Genomic DNA, 12,512 nt, shown 5'->3' on the forward strand with positions numbered 1-12,512 from the left:
TAATGTCTTTTTCAGCACTTATTGATAGCATCATTAGAAACATGCACTCCCTTGCTTCTCTCCCTTCATTTTGTTGGTGTTTCATAAACTATGGCTGGAGATTCAAGACAATATTTTAAAATAGCCTACCGTGTGATTGTAATACAGTTGTTATTATTATAAACTCTCTCTGTTATAAATTGTATTAAACATATATCACCATAGGACATTTAATACAGTATAGCAAAATGGCAACATGTGCCAAAATGATAAGTCTCATAGAATAATTTCAGAATTATGGTGTTCCTGCCTGTATTATGCTTGTAATAAACTTTATGCAGAAAGACGACGTCAAACGCGCAGGGGTCTGGACACTGGGTCAGTTGTGTCCCTGTGCCTTTAAGGGTGTTGTCCATGCAAGGGAGAGGAGGAGTGTAGATGGCATTGCAGAGTGCCGGGGATACCTTGAACAAACAATTCACCCGGAGTCGACTGCAGGACCTGGTGTTGAACTGCTACTAGAGGCAGAAAGACCTTTTCGTGTATACAGAATGTTGTGAAGGAAACGCATGAAGGGTCGTTATGTTCAGAACCATGTAGGCCTATTTGGCGAAACTGACATAATTCGAAAATATCGACTGTATGAAGACTCAGAAAAATCCTGCGCGTTTCTAAAAATGCAGCACAATTTCCCAAAGACTCCTATCGGTCTGCATCTAAACAGGTACGTGACCAACTGGATGTAGCCTACTTCACCACAAGCCGTCGCATGACATGACGAGGACACGGCAGCAGTATTGTTCGTGTGAACTAGCATGCAATATCAGTGTGTTTCGAATACATTCTCTGTTTGTCGAAGGAAGAGCAGAATAAGGTACGATACAGTGGAATTCTGCTTTAGGAACGAGATTGGGTTTGTGTCACCGACTGATGTGTCGGTAACGTAGCATTAGTTTCCATTTTGTTTCATTTGCGAACGATGTAGCCAGCATCATTAAGGGTTACGTTATGTCTACAGTGGATGCCGTCTGGTTAATGGATAGAGTTTCTTTCACTTGTCACATTCAGTTAATTAAACACGGTTGGAGTTTATTTGTAGGAAGCGATACCAAATGGCTGTAACGGCTATTCGTATGATTCTTCATTTTTGTCCTAGAAAGTATTTTGCATAACGGATATTGTGAAGAGTAAGATGGACTTATTTGATCATTTATTTAACGAGAATCCAATTTTCCATTATTATTATTATTATTATTATTATTATTATTATTATTATTAGCGTATTATTATTATTATTATTATTATTATTATTATAGGCTATCTGTCTTACCCATTTAACTTTTTTCCCCCCTTGCTTGAGAACTTTGTGTTTTTGATGTTATATCCTACCTACAAAACTGGTATGTTAACTGTTGAATGTCGGTTTTGCCTTTGGTCTGTTAGGAGATGAAGTCGTTTCTGTTGAAACTGTTCAAAATGCTGCTGTGGAGAAATAATTTGGTTTTCCTCCGTTGCTCATTCATCTGATGTGGTTCAGGGATGACTTGTAACTGTAAAAATGGCCTCACTGGCCATCCACTGTCTTTTAATGTGGTCTCAGACAGTAGAGTGATGAAGATATCTATGGCATTAGTGGCAAAGGTTAGTGGGTGGTGGAAGGGGTGAAAGGGACACTTTCTAGTCTTGGTTAGCCCAAGCGTTCTTTTGAATGCCTCTGCTTCAGCATTTCTTCTAAGCAAGCTAAGAAGCTTCTAAACTGCGTGGCTCATTGCAGGGATGGATTACTGCACGGGCCTACCGGGCCCAGGCCCAGGGGCCCAAGGGGTCAGGCGGCCCTGAAGCCCAAGCCTTTGCATGGAATCATTGCCTCAATATCAACAAATCAGGATGTAGGCTATGAATCTGATTGAATTTAGTATTGGCCATCCCCAAAATGCACCAGAATACAGGAAATCACATCAAACAAATTAAAAAAATTCTGGGGGAGGACCCCCAAACCCCCCCTCCCACATATATACGACAATAAGTAAGGGGGCCTTTAATACATCTGGGCCCAGGGGCCCGAAAGTTCATAATCCGCCCATGGCTCATTGAGATAGTCTTTTCTTGCTTGACACACCTCTGTAGGTCGTTGAACTCTGTATGCTGTATGTGTGAAGGTTTATCATATTTTTATACAACAGTAGAACTGAACTGAACTGAGCTTGTTATAACAGGTCCTTTGCCATTATAGTAGACTTCTGTTGTTCTGGTGTTCTATATAAGCTGGTTCTTCTTGTCACTATAGAAATAACATGGCACTGAAAACACAGTGGTTGTGGATAGAAGCCTGTTTAGATCCATGCTGAGTGTGTCCTACTCTGAAGAGTGTTTACTGAATACTTTTGGAACCTGGTCAACACTAGGTTGCGAGTAACCTCAGGTCAGGTCAGCCTCTGCAGTTCCGTGGCCTCTTTCTCCAAGGACTCCTGTTTATCTCCAGTCTACTTTTTGAGTCAGACAAGGGCAGATACTCAACAACAGGCCTTGCCTCTCAGTTATTACAGCCACAGTATGCTAAAGCATTGCTGTGAATGTATTTGTTGCTTGGTGTTTATCTAAGAGACAGCCTTGTAGACGTACAAGAAAATGTCAACAGGGAACAATACCCTAGATGGACTTTGTTCTGGAAAGGGCAACAGTAGCTATAAGGTCACATTGTTCCCAAAGCACCTAAACACAAGGCTAATGCCCAAGTGTATGACAACTGCAGGAGACATTTATTAAGCTGTGTTCGTGACCCAAAACACCTAATACAGCATGCCACTAATAAGCTCTGGTGACTCATTGAGCACTGAGAGACAACAGGCAGACATAAGCTTTGGCAGAGAGGACAGGGGTGTTTTGCTCTTTGTATTGGTCACTGCATGAGTATAGCCACAGCCAGATACAGTCTTCTATTTGTTCAGTGAAATTGTCTGTCCAGTTTATCACAAGTGGCAAGCCCCAGGCACTGGACTTTAACCCCGGTACCAACACACATCAACATGTAAAGGGATAAAATGGCACTGAGTGAGTGCCAGTGTGTCAGGGCAGGGCAAACATAACATGTTGGTGTGGAAAAGGATGACATGAAAAGATTGGAAGTGGAGGATGGGAGTTTTGGGGGTGTGGGCGGAGAGTGTCTTTGTTCATGAGATAATTATAGGCTCATTTAACGTACAGCGGGTCACGAAACCTCCCAGCGTCCCTGGTTTAATCACTTGTGATTGAGTTTTAACTACATTATTCATACTTTGCTGAAAGACAGGAAGAAAAGAAGGCTGAAATATATAGAGACGGAAAGAAAGAATGAGGGTAAAGGGAGGAAGAGAGTACCAAGCAAACCCACACTGAGATCGAGGTCAGATAAATCAAGCGGAGGGCCCACGCCAACAGCCGTCTTGTTGAAAAGACAACTGGCTAGATGAAATCTTGTAAACACCACCAGATCAATGAGCACACGCCAACAGGAAAACTTAGCACTGCACCAGCTTGTGTGTGAGAGGGTGAGAGATAGAGAGAGAGAGAGAGAGAGAAGAGAGAGAGGGAGGGAGGGTAGAGACGTTTATTGTGCTGCTTAAATTGGCTTGGTTCGTGGTTTGTGAACACAAAGAAGAAAGGAAGAAGGGAAAAAGACAAATGTAAGCAAAGGATCCAGTATTAAACTAATAGCGTAAGCAAAAGTGGAGGGCAAAAGGAAAGGGAGCATCTTAAATCATGTCTTACTGTGCCAGCTCATCTATCAGCAGTGCAGCGCAGAAATGATTTTTCCATCTGTAGAATAGAAATGTCACCCCGAGGCAGCCGAGGTGTATCAGTGACATTTTTATAGAGTGGGCCTATATTACGCCTGCGGATTTATGATGTGCATGCCCCCTCCATAACGCGCATGAATAAATATATGCATTGAATTTGAAAGGTAAAGACAGACCCCCCCCCTAAAAATATCAATACTCTCAAGAATCCTGCTCAGTGTATGAATATATATACATAGGCCTTTAAAAATAATTGGAATATCTACATAATTGCACTTCACACTTGGATTGCTTTTATTTGCAGGGTTATGGAAGTGGGGGTCAGAAATCCCAGTTCAGAGATGTAGAGGGTGGCAGATGTAGATTATTGGCTGGCACATGCCATCTATCTCTTTTCGGGGAAGGACCAGAATCAGACCTACCTAGCACTTGTTCTGTGAGAGGCTGCTGCTAGTCACCTTAACCATTTACACTTAAGAGGCAGTCAGAGCACATAAGACACTGCTCATCCTATGCATGCAGGGCACTGACACTGAGTATTGAGCATTTCTCCAGTCAATTTGCTAAAAATGGGAAAGTACAAAACAGAAGCAAAGGTATTTAAAAATGAACGAGCTGTCATTTAGTCTGTTATAATTTTCTGTTGGGTCGAGAGAGAAAGACTTCCACAAACACATATGTTGTGTTACGTGTCATATATGTTGTTCATATAGCATTACCATTACCTAATATAGACATTTCCACACACAGTAACAATCTTGTGAAGCAAATACATTATTCACAACTCTGTCAGTGTGCCAACATTGTTCTGGGTCCGTCTGTATTTTGAGGTGTGTTTGTATTCTAACAGTAATATTATGAGGGTGGCCTGGTGTTGTGGAGCTGAAATAGTAAAGTTGGGTTATTTTGAATGCTCCTGATTAGTCTTGGCTGTGCCTTTGTTTGTACAGCCCTGCTAGATTTTTGTAGGCCATGCTAATGTAGGATAGGGAGAGGTTTGAGAGGCTCAAGATGAAACAAAGCTCTGGAAGGGCTCAGCATAATTGAAGGCATAAGAGGACGTGGCAGACTGATGGTTAAATTGGACTTAGGAGTGTTATTCAACTGTGTCTTAATTTAACAGTCAAGGGAGCCCCAGTGATAAGAGAGAAAAAAAGACCACAATGTTAGTCATTCTCAGCCAATCCTAAGACCTGTGTCTTTTTTCACCTCTCTGAAGGTTACGAGACCTTGTCTCTGGCTCGCTGACGGATTGATGCATGTTCCTGTCGAGAGAGAGAGAGAGGGGAAAAAAACGGATTCCAAGTCCAAGGCCGCCGCAGAGCCGCTGTCCTATTAGTAGAGGGGGATTGTCCTTCACAACTTCTTAGCCAGCTGCCCTTTCTAGAGTCTTCCGAGCTCAGCCAAGGGCATTGTGTCTCGCTCGGTATCGGGGAGCGGAGGAGCCTCATGCTTACATAATCATCTGATTCTAATGCAAGCATCTGACACTGCACACATGCACCCTCATTGACTTCAGCAGGTATGGGAGAAGAATGGAAGATAAAAAGAGAAAGGATAAAAGGACAAGAGTATGGTGTTGGAGGAGAGATAGGCACAGTACCGGAACTTGATTGTGTCGTTTTGCTTTTGAAAGCTTTTCTAAGAAATTAAATTTGACCAGCAATTAACTAAAAGGGGAATTTGAGAATTTATGAATGACAGGTGAAGATTGATATACAGTTCAAGGGGACATGTGTGGCATGGAGGCGAAGGCAGGGCTGACAGAGTGTGGCTCTGTGGATTTACTGCTGAGTAGTTCTTTTCATCCAAGATGCAGAGGTCCAGGCCAGCCGCTTGCACCAGTCAGGCCCCTGCTGGATCCCATTGGTCCCCTTTTAATACACAGCAGCTGCTGACATCTTACATGTTGCATGATGTACCGAACTGCTGCCGTGTCATCACGGGCCAAAATTGGGTTATAAGGACATGAGCTATTTAGTCCTTGATGACAATTTTGCTATTGATACTAGTGTGGGGGCAATATTTTTTCAATAGAATTATTGTCAATAGAATTGTTTTTGTTTGTTTGTTGGTTTGGCCAGACCACCAGAAGTCAAGCCAAATGTATCTGAAAGAATCCTTTAAGCTACTCTATATTTATGACTAAGCCTAATAATTAAGCCGTATATTTCACCTCTGGGCCTTATATAAGTGGCGAGCCAATGGCATCTCCTTACCACGCTTAGTTAGTGTTGGTAATGGGAGACTGGATGCCTGGCCTGCAGCTTGTTTATATTTATGCTTCCCAGGTAGCGAGCAAGGCGCTCGAGCCCAGACTGGCTAAGGGGAAACCCAACGCTTGACAGTATGCACCTCTAATTAGGACAGAGCTCAGCCAAAGCCTGATGGCCTGAGGGCAAATCCATCGCTATGCCTGGAGAACTGGAGGAGGCTGCCGTGCTGCAGCTCACACATTCATGTCTGATGGCATTCTCAGCACTGGGGTGGATTTTTCCACACCGGTCAATTCTGTGCCTCCGAAAGGGCAGATGGGCTCACGACTGTGGCATCTGTCATGTCTGATGGGCTAGTCCCTAGTCAAAGACTGAGCTAGGAGCAGTGTAGGATTCTCTCTGGGAGCTCGATGTGTTGAAGGGAATGAGGCTTTATTTGTGAACACGTGTGAGCAGGTCTGCTTTTCAGGAGAGCTCATGGCAAGAGGGGTTTCGTCACGTCTGAATCAGTTGTACATATGCACAGAGTGGAATAAGCCAAAGGTATGTGTTCAGAGAGATGAGCAGGAGTGAGTGACAATTTGAGTGCCTTACAGTCAGGCGTCAAAAGTTCAGAGATGGTAAGTGAAGACAAAGAGAAAGAGAGACAGAAACAGACAGACAGACAGACAGACAAACAGACTGAGATATTGTGTATGTGTGTGTGTGTGTGTGTGTGTGTGTGTGAGAGAGAGAGTGTTTGTCTGTGTGTGTTTTTTTTGTCGAGCTGAACTCAAGAGGTGGCGGTGATCTGTTGCTGGGCAACAGAGGACAACCCCCATCCCCCACACCAGCGTAGATGGATATGCAGTTTAGTCTTCCTGCCCAGGGGGTTTCAGTGTTTTTAAGTTCAGGTCATGGCACTCTATGGCCATGTATTCTCTGTTTGTCCTCCATGTTTGAATTGTTGAAGGAATTTGTGCAGGGCAGTGATGGGGATCCTGGGGACAGCTGGATAAACATTACACTCCTGTGTGTTTCACATGTCTCTTTGATATGCCAACACTTGTTTCTAGAGTGCTGCCCGCCTTCCTGCTGTTTGCTTTAGGTTGTAAATTCTTGATTTGATTTGTTTGTTTTTCCTCAGCATAATCTCTGATGTTAATCACAGGATATTTCTATATGTTTTGGAAAAAGTATGTGTATGTGTATGTGTGTGTGTGTGTGTGTGTGTGTGTGTCTTGTATGAGTATATGAATGAATGAAAGAATCAGGAATAATCATAATCATCACACACATTCATCAGAACTCCCAGACATAGGTGATGCTGCTAGGTGATAGGTCTGCTTTATTAAAACAGGCTAAAGTGTGTGTGTGTGTGTGTGTGTGTGTGTGGTGCAAGAGCATTGTGGCCCTGACGCCTTTCAGTGAGTGTGCAGAGTGACCATGGTGCGCAGGGCAGGCCATCTCCCCTTGACTTCATCACATAATTACAGCTGATGGGCTCATCCACTCTGGAGCTGCTCTTGGCTGTTGTATTTTTAGTGGGCATGTCCAGTAATGGGTCCCTGAAACCTGATGCCACTCCTACTGCTGAGTGCAGAAAGGGTGTCTTTTTTACCGAGTCTCACCCACAGTTCAAGGTTGTTATCCAATCTGAATGTCACGCCAAGGTCAAACAGGATTTGATAAGCTGCTGTCAGGTCTGGAGACATGAGACCTTTTAAAGGGCAGTCATATGGGTTCATTTTGAGCCGTGGCGACAGCTGTGGCAGTAGTTGAATTTGCTATGCATCATTTCATAATGCAAACAAACTGAATTGCACAATGTCTGAAAAGAGCCTCAGTCTTGCTCCACATTGAAGTGTGGTTACATAACCTTTAGATTATGTTTGGAAGTTCAGTAAAGTGTGAGGATCGGTTGAGCTATTTGCTGACATTGTTTCTACTATTGCTTTGCAGTGTCTATTTTCTCTTTCCCCATATTGGAGTATAAGTCATTCTTCTCTTACTAGTTCAGAAAAAGAAAATCGAGAACTTGCAGACAGATGAAACGCCATTGTGTTTGTGTCTTGTGTAATCATATCAAAGGACAGGCTTGAATACTATTTTTGCAACAAAATTGCAGGACACAGAAGACAGTAGTCAACACTTGAAAATGAAATGGAAATTGTGTGATTAGTACCACTGTATGAGAGACCTGCCAAAATGTCAACATCTAACTCACATGCCTTTTCTTAATTCTGTCATGGAGACTTGTCAGGCGTTTGCCAGAGGCTAAATGGATTTTGGTCTCAGTGCTGGCAGAGCTGAGTCACTCGCTCTGACACAGAGGCAAACCTGGGTGGCTGGTCTGCACCATTCACAGCTGAAACAAGCCTGGTGATCTGCAGAGCTGAACCGGAAAACGGGGGAAAATGTCACTGCCCCTCCAACATGATATGGGCCAACCTGAAGCAAACACATAGCCGCTTGTTCAACTTGTATTCAGATCACTGGCTTAACATGGGACCTGTGAGATTGGGTAGCAGTGACTGTTTTTGAACAGAGACAGTTAGCAGTGACTGACCCTTGGGCTACTGTTTCAGTGCCAGAGCGCTCTTCTGAATCTACTTCAGTTGTAGTTTTAAGGAAGAGGAAGGCATCCTCTTAAATGTGTGAGCTGTGATGAAGTGGAGATACAAGTATATAATGCGGAATACCAATGTAATATCTTTTCACTCCTCTACATCTCTGTGCTTATTGTTGTCAGTTTCTGAAACACGCCAGCTTTAGATGCTTATTAATTCAGTCATCCCTTCTCACACTACAAAATACAAAAAAAAAATTCCCTTCTAATGCTACTGCCACCACTTCAGAGAGTTGTCAGAGAGCTGTTGGACGCATGGCACACATGTATCAGCGCCTAGCTTTGTGCTGATCAACAGAAAGCTTTTATGTGCCATTGCTCTGTTTATGTAACACGGTTCAGCAGTTTGAGGTTGACACAGAAGCCAGACAGCTCCGATTTAGCTGGCCCTTTTTCCTTTCTAAGCTATCTGCATGCACTTTTTTGTGGCTTGACCTTACTGATTAGGACGAGATTAGGGTTGACCTGAAAACATTCTGTAAATAAGGGCAATGATCTAATTGGACAGGGCTCTGCCGCTCTAGTCGCGCTCTGGCAGCGCGCTGCTGCTTGTGTGGGTGGGAGCAGGCGCAGGAGCAGGAGCCAGCAAGGAGAGGTGAAGGGGAGGAGAAGCAGCCATTCTGCCCATAAATGTGCTGAAGACGACACACGGCAGGACCAGGTTCAGCCATTAAAGAGACTTTATGGCAGCCATGATCAGTGTTCCCCTGGGGTGTAAACACACACAGATACCCACACACACACACACACACACACACACACACACACACACCTATATCTGTCAAAGGGAACTGACCCGGCCATGAGTGATAAGTTCATGAAAAAAGCTGCTATTGTGCAACCTTCTTTTGTTCTCCCTCCTCAAATGATTCCAGTCATTGTGAATGAGAGAGAAGAAAGCTAGTCTGTACAGTAGCGTTTGGAGAGATAAACTGCTGTTTGTCCAGCGTTGTCCACATGGCCCTACCTCTGTCACCCCCCTACAGCAGCCGCTCTCTGATCCCCTGTGACTCTGACACAGAGCAGGAAATAAAAGTTGCTGGCTGCACTCTTGCTGCAGTGTGCGTGGCTTTTAAAATTCCCATCCACTTTCAGCTCGGAGCCTCCGCCGCCCACACCACCCCAGCCCCCACCTCCCCCTGTCCAGCCCTCCGCCCCCGGTAACCTTCAGAGAGCACTGACTTCATCCTGGAACAATGTCAGATCCATGTAGATGAATATAATTAAACAAGTGCTTATCATCCAGTGGGGGAAAGTTTAGCGACGGGTCAACCTTGTTTGCCTCGCCGCTGAAGGTCAACTGGAGGTCAGGGCCACAGCTAGCAGGCAGGGGCAGTGTGCAGGGAGATGGAGAGCGGAGAGCAGCGGAGAGCCGAGCAGACCGTGGCTCAGAGCCCAAATGCAGGCCAGCATTTTTCCAGTTCACAAAAAGTGTTTTCACACAGAAGGGCTACGGCTATACAGTTAGTGTTTCCCCCCGCTGCCTTTCTGCAACCACCGCTTCAGGTATTCCTCTTCATGATTAAGTGTGTGTGCTAGTCTGCTGTATGCAATGCCCCTCCTCCACACACACACACACACACACACAAAATGAGAAAGATACAAAGGCAGCGCAGCAGGAGAAGAGAATAAGGGGAATCGATATTGGGCTATTTATTTGTTTATAGCAGTACAAAACAAATCATCACACGGGAGGAATTTGTACTGAGAGATAGTCGACAGCAGTAGCAGCAGCTGTTTATGGTTTGCACGTACATACCATGGAAGCAGGAAATGGCAGCAAGCACCTGCAGCCGGAAGCAGCCCCTGCTGTCAACACTGGCTGACGTGACCCAGGCACGTGCAAGGAACTCGGCTCGCTAGAGGATGGAATTGGCCATCGTAAGGTCATGGTTCAAAGAAAGGAAGCTGCTTTGGACAAAAGCATGCGGGCAATGACGAGACGGAAAACTAGTTTCATACGTTTTCAGAGTAGACAAACAAAACAAACAAAAGGCTCTTTCATCACGTGACAGTGAGCCCTACAGGACTGTTGATTACCACAAGAGTCTTCATTGCCAGTGGCAATATTGGGTTTATTTTTTTAAGGGAAAGGCCAAGCATATGGCATATGCAATCTTCACACGCAATGTGCATGCACCATCAATAAATGTGTTGAACAGCCTGACCGACGCATGACCCGTGGCTCTGAATGGTATTTAATAAAGACGGCTGTGTGTCACATACATGACCCCTGATAAGGGTTGAATGCATATCTGACCATACGAGCATTTGCTCTCATGGCGCTAGAGGTTAATAATGGCTTGTCTCTGTGGACAGGCTCGGTGGAAGTCTGGAACTTTTCTTTGTAGGCCGTGTGTGCATGACCTATTTTTTGGGTCACAGAACCCAGCACTGTTTGGATGAGAAGCCACAGTAAATAAGAAAAAAAGTAATCTGGTATGAATTTCCTGGGGTTGCTTGTGCCTGTGGCTCGGCCCATATTTGGAATTAGGTTGGTCAAATATAATTCACATTTATTCTTACATTTACATCACATTTATTCATTTTGATGATGCTTTTGTTCAGAGCGACTTACAAAAATAGAGAATAATCAAATAACAGGTACAATTCACCCATGAGTTTGAATGCTTTGAGTAAAGAGAGGCACCTGTATTTAATAGCAGTCAGCTGTATTCACAGCATACAGAGGCCGTATGTGTTTTTTATAGAGCTAGCCATCTTTAAGTGTGTGCTTATATTTAGACACAATCCAGGTTTTATCCAAAGCAATTCACACTGAGGGCATAGTGTTATCTGTGCTTACAGACAGAGAGACCTGAAATAGCACCTCAGTCCTCAAATGCCATCAACAGTGAATCAAGAATGGTTCCTATATACTTACTTTATACTATACACTATATTCGATATACTATGCACAAGAACAGTTTTTCCCCTTAAAGGGTTTATGTGTTCTAAGAGATTATATAACATATGCACTCATTGAATTACATCACATTTTCAGATAAGTATGTTTTTAGTTTTCCTTTCATAAGTTCCAAATATCTTGTTGTTGCCAGGCTGTGTTTGGTAATAGTCTGTGTCTAAAGGGTTTTTAGTGGCGTAATGTCATGAGTCTGCCCTGCCTGTCTCTGAGGATCCTGTTTCTGCAGTGTTATTGCCTTGACCTTGTGTAGTCTCTGTGTGCTGTCACTGCTGTGAAGGTTTTGCTCTTGCCCCTGGTCCTTCTCAAGGTCCCTGGCAGGTGTCCGTGGCATTGCCGTATGCAAATACCTCCCCCTAACTGGCATGACTTGGCACTAGGAGAGCTTCACCTATTTTGATTTCACTAAGCTAAATTAAGAGTGATGGCCATGGCAGAGAGTGTGCTGCTTTTTCTCAGATGTACCTGTGACGCAAAGCCCAGGACATTGGTCAGACCCCCAAGAAGAGGAGAGGCCGCTCTGAGAAATGACACACGTGCTTGCCATACAATTTGAGCATTCTCAGAGCTAAACGCTTCTGAGACCACAACACTTATGCGGCTGTGACCTCTTAGAATCATGTCAAATAGAAGAAATGCTTACAGGTCAAAAAAGTTGTTGGGTGATGGTGATGGGCATTTAAAAAAAAAAAACATTTAAGAAACAAGCCAAAGGCATAGAGCATGTGTCACCAGTGTGTATGTACGAAAGGGCTGGTCGGAAAATTCAGTGCAGGTCTCCTTCTTCTTGATGGCTCTCCCGGGGCGGAACCTGAGATGGTTCTGCGGAGAGAGAAGCACACCCAAGTACAGGACAAGAACAGCTGGGTACAAGTGTGGCAGCACTCCGGCAGGAGATAAAGTTACATCCAATGAAGGGTAGGGCCCCACGCTTCCTCGGAACGGGGCCCGGGCCTCTGGGAAGCTGTCATCATTCACATCGTAAAAAAAAATGTTGTTTATTCCAAGGC

At 44.2% G+C, this 12,512-nt stretch overlaps 1 protein-coding gene across 2 annotated transcripts in view; it reads left to right on the forward strand.

Annotated features, from left to right (window-relative positions):
• Positions 1-404: 404 nt before the first annotated feature.
• The window catches only part of nrip1a (nuclear receptor interacting protein 1a), a 31,271-nt gene continuing 19,163 nt past the window's right edge, over positions 405-12,512 (forward strand). Inside the window, exon 1 of one of the 2 annotated variants that reach the window (XM_048264173.1) lies at positions 405-703. The gene's annotated coding sequence lies outside the window, so the exon portion shown is untranslated. Of the gene's footprint in view, positions 704-736; positions 854-12,512 lie in introns of those variants that run through there. The other variant, XM_048264174.1, reaches the window with a different exon arrangement.

This window comes from Alosa alosa, chromosome 15, assembly GCF_017589495.1.
Source record: "Alosa alosa isolate M-15738 ecotype Scorff River chromosome 15, AALO_Geno_1.1, whole genome shotgun sequence".
NCBI lineage: Eukaryota > Metazoa > Chordata > Actinopteri > Clupeiformes > Clupeidae > Alosa > Alosa alosa.